At 40.3% G+C, this 13,473-nt stretch overlaps 1 pseudogene; it reads left to right on the forward strand.

Annotated features, from left to right (window-relative positions):
* Nucleotides 1-260: 260 nt before the first annotated feature.
* LOC114089525 (large ribosomal subunit protein uL6 pseudogene) lies at nt 261-844 on the forward strand (annotated as a pseudogene).
* The last annotated feature ends 12,629 nt before the right edge of the window (nt 845-13,473 follow it).

Below are 13,473 nucleotides of genomic sequence, written 5' to 3' on the forward strand. Positions count from 1 at the left end.
CCCAGCCCCAGCACCCCCTTATCTACTCCTTCCCTCAACCCTGCCCACCTGGTCTCCTGTTCCTGAAATTCATCACCAGAGGTCTGCTTTGCCTGGGTAGGTCTATCTACTCAAGGCCCTTCCCACCCAATCGAAGTGCCCCGTCCCCAAACTTGACTGTTCCCTGTACTAAATATAATGACCCCTATATGTGCAGAGTCCTTTCCATTTCTGAAGTAGAAGGAGACCACTTCATTCTCTTTGCTGCATCTACTGTGAGAATGAACACCATTCTCAGTAGTCACACTGTCGACATTCCAGAAAATGCCGATATTACTCTGAAGGGACTCACAGTTATTGTGAAGGGCTCAAGAGGAACCCTCTGGAGGGATTTCAGTCATATCAATGTAGAACTCAGCCTCCTTGGAAAGAAAAGGAAGAGGCTACGGGTTGACAAATGGTGGGGAAATAGAAGGGAACTGGCCACTGTTCGCGTGATCTGTGGTCATATACAGAACATGATCAAGGGTGTTATGCTGGGCTTCCATTAAAAGATGAGGAATATGTACGCATACATCCCCATTAACGTCGTTATTCAGGAGAATGGGTCTCTTTGTTGAAATCTGAAATTTCTTGGATGAAAAATACATCTGCAGGGTTTGGATGAGGGCAGGTGTTGCTTGTTCAGTGTCTCAAGCTCAGAAAGATGAATTAATCATTGAAGTTTTGAAATGATGTTGAACTTGTTTCAAATTCAGCCGTTTTAAGTCAGCAAGCCCCTATAGTGAAAAACAAGAATATGGGAAAAATTTTGGATGGCATTTATGATTCTGAAAAAGGAACAGTTCAGCAGGCTGGTAAATAAGATCTGAGCGTGTTCAGCCACAGAAACAGTCCTGGAGTTAATCTGATATTTCAGTAATGCAATAAAAGATCTCTATTGACTTTGGACTTAAATAAACTTTAGTGTCCTTTCAAAGGGAAAAAAAGAAAGAAAGAGACCACTTCATTACAAAATAGGAAGGATAGGTATTATTGTTCCCCTGTATTGATAGAAACTGAGGCTCAGAGATCTCCTTTTTTTTTTTTTTTTCCTTCAGTACCGGGGATTGCATCCAAGATGCCTAACCACTGAGTCACATCCCCAGCACTTTTTATATTTTATTTAGAGACAAGGTTTCTCCAAGTTTCTTGGGACATCAAGAAAGTTGCTGAGGCTGGCTTTGAACTCAGGATCCTTCTGTCTCAGCCTCCTGAGCCACTGGGATTACAGGCGTGCACCACCGAGCCCAGCTCAGGGAGATTCTTCATGGCCAGCCTACTGCTGGTGACAGAGCCAGGACCCCAAAGGAGACAGATTCCCAGCTCTGCATTCTCCACTCTTCGCACCCACCAGCCTTCCCTGTGCTGGTCTCATCTGTGAGTTCCTCACGTCCCCTTGCTGTGAGCACATGACTGCCTTCACAACAGGGGCTCAGTAAAAATATTCTTTGAGCATTTGTTTATTGCAAGATTCATACCTCTCAGCCAGCGGGTGATTGGGATATTGGGCCCTGCTCTGCCTATGCAGGTGAAAACTTGCTGCCTTGGAGAGAGGCTGGCATGACAACAATGATGACAGTGATGTCATGATAAATAGACAAATCTACCTTTTTCTCCTGGTGTTCTCTGCTCTCTTTCTCCCATTAGTACTAGTCAGAGAATGAGGGGGAAAGAAGCCTACAGGACCCACATTTGCTGCCTCCGTGGGCCTGTGTCCATGGAAGAGGGTGCCAGATGCCACTTCAGAGAAAACAATGGGATAACAGGAAGTGACGGGAACACAGATGTCACATGCTGGATCTCAACAATGGGAATAAGACCTGGGAGAGGAAATGGTCAGATAGTGATGATGGGTAGGGGCCCAAAATGGTCTTGTGAAGGTCCCTGGGCCCATCGTGGCTCAGGTGGGATAGAAGGATTCCCAAGTCCCAGGAATGACAAGGAAGTAGTGGGAAAATTGCTGGATGTGAGAAGATCCGCTACATGTTCCTGAGGGTGGTTCAGTACTGGGCTTCATCCAAGGACAGTTGACTGACAGAACTGTCTCACCAACTTCTTTACCTTGTATTGTCATGGAAAGGGGAGGGGACAAAAGTACTAATGTACTAATGATTTTTTTTTTTTTTTTTTTTTTTGCAGTACCAGGGATTGTCTACGACTGACCTACATCCCTAGCCCTATTTCAATGTTTGTTTGGTTTTTTTAAATTTTTGAGATAGGGTCTCATGAAGTTGCCCAGGCTTATGATCTTGTGATCCTCCTATCTCAGCCTTCCCAATAGCTTGGATTATAGGCCAGAAACACCAAACCCTGATTACTGATTTCTTTTAAGGAAAGCTAAACTGTGGAACCAACCTAGATGCCCTTCAATAGATGAATGGATAAAGAAACTGTGGTATATATACACAATGGAATATTACTCAGCATTAAAAGATAATAAAATCATGGCATTTGCAGGTAAATGAATGGAGTTGGAGAATATCATGCTAAGTAAAGTAAGCCAACCCCCCAAAACCATAGGCCAAATGTTCTCTCTGATAAGTGGATGCTGATCCATAAAGGGAACGGGGAGGCATGGAAAAAAATGGAGGAACTTTGGGCAAAGGGGAGGGCCGGTGGGGAGGGTGCATGGGGGCAGGAAAGATGGTGGAATGAGATGGACATCCTCACCCTAGGTACATGTATGACTGCACATATGGTGCAATGCTACATCGTGTATGACCAGAGAAATGTAAAGTTGTGCTGCAATTGTGTACAACGAATCAAAATGCTTTCTGCTGTCATATATACCTAATTAAAATAAATTAATTAATTAAAAGGAAAATTTTAAAAAAGCGTTAGGGATGTAGCACACATTACTTGCCTCCTGTTACGTTGACAAGGCCAGATCATGTGACCACGGGGCAGCTGGGCTAAGGGTCTGCGGTGACATCCCCCCTTTCGTTCCTAACAGTGGTTTTGGTATCTTTTCTCAGTTTTTCACTCTTGCTAGAGGCTCATCAATTTATGGATCTTTTCAAAGAACTGGTTTTTGTTCCACTGATGTTTCTGTTTCAGTTTTTTGATTTTCAATCTTAATGATTTCTTCTCTTAGCGTTATTTCCTTCCTTCTTCTGGCTTTGGGTTCATTTTGCAATTCCTTTTTCTAAGTTCTTGAAGAGGGAGCTTAGATCCTTGACTTGGGACCTGTTTTTCAATGTAAAACATTTAGTGCTATGAATTTTCCTCTCAGCACTCATTTAGCTATATCCCTACATATTTTGATATATTTGTTGTATTTTAATTTTTATTGAGTTCAGTGTAATTTTTAAATTTCACTTGCTACTTCCCCTTTGACCCATGGATCATGTAGAATAATGTTGTTTACTTTTCAGGTGTTTGGCGAATGTTAGGTGATTGAAAAGAATGTACCTTCTGCTGCTTTTGAATAGAATATTCTATCTAATAAATCTCAATTATGTACTGTTGGTTAATGGTGGTATTGAGTTTTTCCGATGATTGTCTGTCTCATTGTTCTATCAATTGTTGAGAAAGGGATACTGAAGACTCTAACTACAGTTATAGATTTGTCTAATTCTTCTTTCAATTTTATCAGTTCTTGCTTCACATATCTTAATTGTCCATTGTCTGATGCACATTTATTTAGGTTTGATGTCTTCTTGGTGGGTTATTTTATTGCATGTAATGTCTCTGTTGCTCTTAGTTTTCATTGTACTCAACTCCACTATTTGTTTTCCTTTAATGTTTGCACAATATATATTTTCCCATAATTTTACTTTTAACTTGCCTACATCATGTTAGTTGAAGTGAGTTGCTTATATACCATGTACATTTGGATCATTTTTTAAAATTTGCACTGCCAACCTGCCTTTTATTTGGATTATTTAAACCATTAAATTTAACATAATTATTGATATGCTAGGGCTTAATCCTGATGATTTTTATTTATTTTTATTTATATATGACAGCAGAATGCATTATAATTCTTATTACACATATAGAGCACAATTTTTCATATCTCTGGTTGTACACAGTATATTCACACCAATCCATGTCTTCATACTTGTACTTTGTTTTTTTTAATATTTATTTATTTTTTTTAGTTTTCAGCAGACACAACATCTTTGTTTGTATGTGGTGCTGAGGATCGAACCCGGGCCGCAGGTGAGTGCGCTACCGCTTGAGCCACATCCCCAGCCCCATACTTGTACTTTGGATAGTAATGATCATCACATTCCACCATCATTAATTACCCCCTGCCCCCTCCCTTCCCCTCCAACCCCTCTGCCCTATCTAGAGTTCGTCTATTCCTCCCATGCTCCTTCTTCTTATCCCACTATGACTCAGCCTCCTTATATCAAAGAAAACATTCAGCATTTGGTTTTTGGGGATTGGCTAACTTCACTTAGCATTATCTTCTCTAACTCCATCCATTTACCTGCAAACATCATGATTTTATTCTCTTTTATTGCTGAGTAATATTCCATTGTGTATATATGCCACATTTTTTTATTGTATGCCTCCACTTATATGAAGTATCTAGAATATTCAAATTCATATGAAAGGAAATGATTAGAAGTTATTAGGGGCTCAGGAGCAGAAGATGGGGAATTATTTTTTTTTTCTCATCACAACATCATACATGTATTCTGTATAACGATGAGGGTCTCCTTCCATCTTCCGTGCAACTCCCCTCATGCCACATTTTTTTTATCCACTCGTCTACTGAAGGGCATCTAGGTTGGTTCCACAGTTTAGCCATTGTGAATTGTGCTGCTATAAACATCGATGTGGCTGTGTCCCTGTAGTATGCTGTTTTTAAGTCCTTTGGGTATAGACCGAGGAGAGGGATAGCTGGATCAAATGGTGGTTCCATTCCCAATTTTCCAAGAAATCTCCATACTGCTTTCCATATTGGCTGCACCAATTTGCAGTCCCACCAGCTGTGTGTGAGTGTGCCTTCTTCCCCACATCCTCGTGAATACTTATTGTTTTTTGAATGCGTAATAGCTGCCATTCTGATTGGAATGAGATAAAATCTTGGAGTGGTTTTGATTTGCATTTCTCTAATTGCTAGTGATGATGAACATTTTTTCATGTGTTTGTTCAATAATTGTATGTCATCTTCTGAGAAGTGTCTATTCAGGTCCTTGAGCCATTTATTGATGGGGTTATTTGGATTTTTTTGGTGTTTAGTTTTTGGAGTTCTTTATATACCCTAGAGATTAGTGCTCTATCTGATGTGTGAGGGTTGAAGATTTGCTCCCAAGATGTAGGCTCTCTATTCACCTCACAGATTGTTTCTTTTGATGAGAAGAACATTTTTAGTTTGAGTCCATCCCATTTATTGGTTCTTGATTTTAATTCTTGTGCCACAGGAGTCTTATTAAGGAAGTTGAGGCCTAATCCCACATGATGGAGATTAGGGCCTACTTTTTCTTCTATTAGATGCAGGGTCTCTGGGGATAACAGGAACATATCTCAACATCATAAAGGCTATCTATGCTAAACCCCAGGCCAACATCATTCTAAATGGAGAAAAATTGAAGGCATTCCCTCTAAAAACTGGAACAAGACAGGGATGCCCTCTTTCCCCACTTCTATTTAACATAGTTCTTGAAACACTGGCCAGAGCAATTAGTCAGATGAAAGAAATTAAAGGGATACACATAGGAAAGAAGAACTCAAATTGGCACTATTTCCTGATGAAAGGATTCTATACCTAGAAGACCCTAAAAAAGTTCCACCAGAAAACTTCTAGAACTAGTAATGAATTCAGCAAAGTAGCAGGATATAAAATCAACACCCTTTGAGGCATTTCTGTATCAGTGACAAATCCACAGAAAGGGAAATGAGAAAAACCACCCCATTTTCAATAGCCTGGTTTATTTTTTTGATTTTTTTTTAATATTTAATTTTTCAGTTTTCGGTGGACACAACATCTTTTTTTTTTTTTTTAATGTGGTGCTGAGGATCGAACCCAGCACCCTGTGCATGCCAGGCAAGCACGTTACCGCTTGAGCCACATCCCCAGCCCTACTTTTTTGATTGTTTGTTCTCACTTTTTTCCCTGTGCTCCTGTGGTTTACTTGAACATTCTTAGAATTCTGATTGATGCTTTCCATAGCATCAAAGTGCACAACCTGTAGCCCCAGCAGCTCAGGGAGGCTGAGGCCAGGAGGATGGCAAGTTCAAAGCCAGCCTCAGTGATGGCCAGGAGCTAAGCAACTCAGTGAGACCCTGTCTCTAAATAAAATATAAAATAGGGCTGGGGGTGTGGCTCAGTGGTAGAGTGTCCCTGAATTCAATCCCTGGTACCAAAAAAAAATCCATTTTCACTTTCCTACAGCATTTTTATGAACACCCCTTTGAGTAGCTACTTTGCGGCTGGTCCAGGCATTGCATTATATTTATATACCTGTCACATTGTATTGGTGTCATTCATCCTTTATTAGTGTCTGAGTAATGTATAAGAACCTACTAACTTTTATATACTTTTACTCTCCCTGGTACACTCTAATTGTATTAAATATTTCCTCAACATGCATTTAGAGCCACCTCAAGCAGTTATAGTTGTTTTAACTGTCATGTGTAATTTGTAAATTTCAAGGTCAGAAGGAAAATCTTTTGTATTGACCCATATATTTGCAAAGAAAAAAATTCAATTGATATAGAAGGGAAATAAAATTATCATCAGACTTTCTTTTCTTTTCTTTTCTTTTTTTTGGTACTGGAGATTTAACTCGGGCCCTCAACCACTGAGCCACATGCCCAACCCTATTTTGTATATTATTAGAGACAGGGTCTCACTGAGTTGCTTAGCGCCTCACTAAATTGCTGAGGCTGTCCCTTTTTATTTTGATTATGGTTTTTTTCAGGTCCAAAATTTCCAGTTGGCTCTTCTTTACATCTTATGGCTCATTGTCAAGGCCTTCTATCTTTTCACTCTTTGAAGCGTGCTCATAATTGCTCACTGGAGCATTTTATCATGATTGCTTTAAAATTCTTGTCAGATAATTCCAAAAATCTCTGCCACCTCTGGGTCAACATCTCATTCAACTTGATGACTCCCTTGTCCTTAGCTTTGACAAGTGACTTTCCAGTGAAACCTGGGCATCCTCACAGATGCTCTGAGGCTCTGGATCCCATCTAAGCCTCTGTCATTGCTCCATCAGGAGAAGGACAGCTGACATCTGATACAACAGGTGGGAGTCCAAGTCCAGTACCCCTCCCCCACCGCTGTTGCCACCTAAGTGGGGGAAGGGGTGCCCATTATTACTGTGTTCCAAAAGGTCTCCACTGACCTCATGAAGGGGAGAGGCTTGTTACCAGCCCCACTCCCTGTTGGCCTCCTGTGAGTGGCTGGATCATGAATGCGTGTTAGAGTCTCATAAAGCAGGACGTCTAGGTTGAATCCACTTGTCCATTGCAATGGGCTTTTCCTATGGCATCAGCTTGAGTACAGCAGTTACTACCTATGCGGGGGTCTATGGCCAGCGTCTCATTGGGGTTTCTTCCTGCCCAGGAGGGTGTAAGCCACCCTAAAACTTAAAATCTCAAATAATTAGTGAATAACAAAACACAAATACTCAGAAGTATATTTACAAAAGGCAAAGGCCCTGATAGATCTAGTCCACCTGGGTTCTGGAACTAGACAAAGAAAAGATGGCTCTGGTGGTTTATTTAAGGGGGTCCATCAAAGGCAGAGATAAGGATTCAAGGTGGAGTCTTGCTTCCTGATGTCTTGCAGCAGGTTGATTGACATCTTGGCAGGTCACACCCATCTCAGGTGCTGTGTGGGCCACGGCAGAGTGGGATAGAGATTCACATTGTCCCTGGGCAACTGAACAGAGGAAATGTCCACTGGTCATTCCTAGACCAAGTGTCTCTATCCACAAGGCTTCCATGACCCACATGCAACCCCTGGACAGCTCCTGACATCTATCTAAAAGTTTTCTGTTTTGCTAGGTACCTTCTCTAGTACCTTGGCTAGAAAGAAGGCTTTTAGGGGGCTTTTATAGTCTAACCTTGGCTGCTTTCAGGATGGCAGCTTCTTCAGCTTCAAATTTGGGATCTATAAGTCAAAAGGGAAACCCAGGATTCCCCATCCACCACCCCCTTACTATTATGTGGTTCCTCATATCCCGAAGTCCCCGTTCAGTCTGCCTTTTCTCTTTCCATCTTTTAAAGTCCTCTTGTGTTTGTGTTACACAAAATGTCTAGGGTCTTTAGTTGTGTTTGACAGAAAGAATCAGGCAAAGTATATTCGTCCCATCATCTTGGAAGCAGACACCTACTTTTAAAGTATTTTTATAGTAATGAAGACATCGTGATGGAGGTATAGTATTAGTCATCTTTTTGTTGCTGTGATCAAAGTACCTGACAAGAGCAACTTAGAGCTGGACGTGGTGGCCCACGCCTGTAATCCCAGTTGCTCGGGAGGCTGAGACAGGAGGATCAGCAGCTCAAAGCCAGCCTCATCAATGATGAGGCACTGAGCAACTCAGTGAGACCCTGTCTCTAAATAAAATATAAAACTTGGTTGGGGATGTGGCTCAGTGGTTGTGTGCCCCTGAGTCCAATGCCCAAAACAAACAAACAAACAAACAAAAACCAACTTAGAGGAAGAAAAGTTTATTTGGGCTCAAAATCTCAGAGGTTCAGTCCATGGTCAGCCAAGTCCATCACTCCAAGCCCAACGTGAGGCAGGACATTATGACTGAAGGGCATGTGTGTAGGGGAAAGCTGCTTCACCCCTGGCAGCCAGAAAGCAGAGAGAGGGGAAGGGCCTGCAGAGAAGATGCGCCCCCAGTGACCCACCACCTCAAAATTATACAAAATGGAAGTGCAGAACGGTAGGAAAGAAACCTCTCTTTAATAAGTGATGCTGTGATATCTGGCCATCCATATCGGAAAAAAATGTTGGACCCCTATCTCATATGGTTAGCCGTCCACAAACATAAATTCTAGGTGTATTATAGACCTTAATATGAAAGGCAAGACAATAAAGATTTTGTACATATGTGTGTGTACACACATGGATGTCTATGTATACATTTGTATATAATATATATATTCTTTAGACCTCCGAGTAGGGATTTTCTTAACACATTATAAAAATGTCGACCATAAAGGAAAAGATTGATAAACTTTATCACATTAAACTTGCACTCAAATTAAGAACTCCTGTTGATTAAGACCCTACTTTTTATTATTCATTTATTTGGTACTGGGGATCGAACTGCTGAGCTACATCCCCATCCCTTTTTATTTTTTATTTTTTAATACATATTTTTATTTGTTCTAATTAGTTATACGTGACAGTAGAACGCATTTTGACACATCGTACATAAATGGAATATAACTTCTCATTCGCCTGATTGTCCGTGATGTAGAGTTACCCAGGTCATGTAATCACATATACACGTAGTAATAATGTCCAATTCATTCTACTGTCATTCTACTTATTGTTTATTTTGAGACAGGGTCTCATTAGTTTGTTTAGGCTAGCTTTGAACTTGTAATCCTCCTGCCTCAGCCTCCTGAGCTGCTAAGATTACAGGCATGTGCCACTGCACCCAGAAAGATATTATTTTTTAAAGAGTGAAAAGGCAGGATTGGGGACATAGCTCTGAGGGAGAGCACTTACCAAACATGTGCAAGGCCCTGGTTTGATCCCTAGCACTGGAGGGGGGAAAAAAGCAAAAAGGCAAACATAATACACAAGAAAAGGGTTTTGTTTTATTTGTTTGTTTGTTTTGCAATATAGTTAGCCAACAAAAGATTTACATCTAGAATATATGAGGAGTCTCTAAATGGGCAAAAGATTTGACCAAGTACATTACAAAAGAAATCCAAATGACCCATAAACTTTGAAAGAGTACTCAGTACTATTAGCAATCAGAAACAAATTAAAACCACCATGAGACACTAGCACACCCATCGGACAGTAATTGGAAAGGGTGACAATACCAAGTAACTGGTGCTGATGTGCAGGAGTTTCCATCTGCTGTTGGTACAACTACTTTGGAAAACCATGAGGGATTGCCTAGGAAAGGAGGATGTTTGCATTTCTTACTACCCAGAACACACAAGTGAATGCTCATGTGCACCAGGTCATGTTCACAAGCATTGTTCATAATAGAAACTGGAGAACAATTCAAAAGTCCATCAAAATAAAATGGGTAAATAATAGTAATCATAAAATATACTGCCATACAGTAATGAAGACTGTGAACTCAGATTATATACAGTATCATAGTTGAATCTTTGAAATACAACATCAAACAAAAAAAGCCAAAAGCATTACAGGTCTTACTGCATGATTGCATTTGTACAAAGATAAATAAAAGGTAAACTTGGATGGTGTCCTTGAAGGATGCATCCTATACTTTTACTACAGCAGTAAAGGAATAAGAAAAACAAAGCCAGGCACAGTGGCACATGCCTGGAATTCCAGCAGTTTGGAAAGCTGAGGCAGGAGGATCACAAGTTCAAGTTCAGCCTCAGCAACTTAATGAGACCCTAAGCAACTTACACCCTGTCTCAAAATACAAAATAAAAATAAAAGGGCTGGGAAAGGTGACTAAATGATTAAGTGCCCCTGGGTTAGTCCCCAGTACCAACAAAAAAAGAATGAAAAGAAGAAAAAAATAATAAACAGATAAGAAATTATTATTTTAAAAATTAGTGGTTAGCTTTAGGGGAGAAAGAAAACTTATACTTGTGCCGCAGTCTGGCTGGGCACAAATGCCGCAGTCTGGCTGGGCACACAATCACGAGCCACCACACAGCTTGTAGATTCAAACAGCAACTCTTTATTCCCGAACTCACACCAGCCGTCTACAATCACGTTCTGGGGAAATCCACGTTCTCTGCCCAAATCCAGTTCTCTGCCCAACTCCAACTCCACTGGGCTTCTATCTCCAAAAAATACTGTCTGAATCCCGTGAGAACTCAAGGGGAACTCAGGCAGCAGGATACGCCCTATTCCCAGGAGGAAATAATCTTAAACCTTAAACCTGGAACCTAAACTGGGAACGCCCTAAACACGATTATCTTAAAACCGGGAACACCCTAATCTGCCTTGGTCCTTGAGCAAGGTCACCTACATTCAATGTCGCTGCAACATGTCAGCAACATGGGGTACGCTGGCAAGGAAATTGTCATACCTACTTGGCTAATGGCTCCCAGCATCTCCCCCCTTCTGATTAATTAAACAACAAGCAATGTGGCTTAAGGACCGTGCCTGGTAGGTTGTCCAATTCAACATATGGTTCTTACCCGTCATCGGAAAACTGACCTTTAGGCGTCAGCCTCCTGTCTTAGGTTGATACCACTGCAATTGAATCATACCCGTCACTGACTACCGGTCCAGCATACAGCCATACTTGTGGATAGGTCTATGCACCAGTGCGGGGGTGAGGTTCTTTGCCTCACCTCTGTTGGCCCCCAAATTTGGCCTTGGTGCCAGTGGGGGAGTGAGGTTAATGTGGCTTATGGACCGTGCCTGGTAGGTTGTCCAATTCAACATATGGTTCTTACCCGTCATCGGAAAACTGACCTTTAGGCGTCAGCCTCCTGTCTTAGGTTGATACCACTGCAATTGGATCATACCCGTCACTGACTACCGGTCCAGCATAAGCCATTGGCCCCCAAATTTTAGACCATCACTAGCAGAAGGGAGGAGGATACAGAAATGCCACGACACCAAGCCAATTGACGGCTCCTTGGGAAAAAATTGCATCACTGGTGACACCATCAGCAAAGATATGCCAGCATTACCACAATTCGCTGCACCAAACGATAGTTACATAGTCCAGGCAAGTTCTGCAAGCAGTTCAAAGCAGAGGAATCTATCAATATGTCCATTTCCTCCCAAAATCCGTTTCCTCCCAAAGTAAGTTGACTCTTTGATTGAGCATTACTTGTTGAGTTCTTCACCAGCACTGGGATGGAGATAGGAATTCTGGCAATGATGCTAAAGAGACATTATCCTGAAAAGAATTATTAAATATAATGAAAAGGAAAGGTGAAAGTAAACAAACAGATCTGTTAACCTACTTTAAAAACAATCCTTAACAGCCTTTTACCTAATTTAAACTAGTAAACAAACAGATCTGTTAACCACCTTTAAAAACAATCCTTAACAGCTGTTTACCTAATTTAAATTAAACCATTTAAATCACGTGAATAAAAATAATAATAATAATTCGGATCCATTTTTTCATGAGCGCTCCTCATATAAGAAATATGGACATACGCACATACAGACATACAACACAAAACACAAGAGTGTACACAAACGTACAACACATAAGAAAATAGTAAAGGCCTTGTAGCTTTACCTAGGTGAAATCTCCATTGCAATGTTTAAAAACTCCACCGTCAAAAAATAAACCTGATCAGAAAAACATTAACCTAGGTTTGTATGAGCTCAAAAAATAAAAATAGAACCTTATGATGTGGAAAAATGCAATAATAAAATAGCTATTGAAAAAAGCATCCTGGTTAATCACTGTCGCAGATGTAAGAATGGCCAAGCTGGAGTTCTGGATATCAGCTGTTATGGATTTGAGTCAAATCATCTTCTTTTCGATCTGTAGAGACTGTTTTAGTTAATCTCTCTGGAATCCAAATGGGCTGCTGTTCTCCCTGTGGAAAAACACAAACAGACCCCCGACTCCAGACAATCACTGGGTCAGGACCTTTCCATTGTCCTGTTAGAATATCTTTCCAAAGTACTTTAGGCTTATGTACATTTTTTGGATACATATGTCTTTCCGCAGCACTAAGTCCTGATGAATCCAAATTTAAAAAGTTTAGAGTAAAAAGCGTTATTTTAAGTTTATCTTTGGGGGATATATACCCCCTTCCAATTCCCTCTTTTTGCTTTAATAAGTATATGTCTGTATCTAATAGTTGTCTTAGCTTCTTGCATTTTCTATCTGAAATACCTTTACTTGACATTTTCAACCATTTTCTATCTTATTTCTATCTTCTAGTTTTTTTTTTTTCTAAGGTTTGTACATTCACCCTTAGTTGCTTATTTTCCTCCTAGTTTTTTCTTCCTGTTTTGTGGGTTTAAAATTCTTGTCTTTCTACATCTTTTTTATCTTCCTGTATCTTTTTTATCTTTCTACATCTTCTCTCTTTTTTTTACCTTTCTGTACTTCTGTTTTTAAAGTTTTCCACTTCAAATTTTTAATCTTCTTTATCTAAATCTTTTATCCTATTATCTTCTCATTTTTTTTAAGCAATGCCTTTAAGATTAACTAAGCTTCTTTCCTCCATCATGAAGGCATTTAACCACCTTCAATTTAACCTTTTAAAGCCTTTTAATTATCATCTATACTGTACTTTTAAATGTACTTTTTCACCACCTACAACTTCACTCTTTTAAACGAGGCTTAGATTTTGTTTAAATCGCTTCAATGTTAGTTTACATGGCTG

The sequence above is a fragment of the Marmota flaviventris genome, chromosome 4 (genome assembly GCF_047511675.1).
Source record: "Marmota flaviventris isolate mMarFla1 chromosome 4, mMarFla1.hap1, whole genome shotgun sequence".
NCBI lineage: Eukaryota > Metazoa > Chordata > Mammalia > Rodentia > Sciuridae > Marmota > Marmota flaviventris.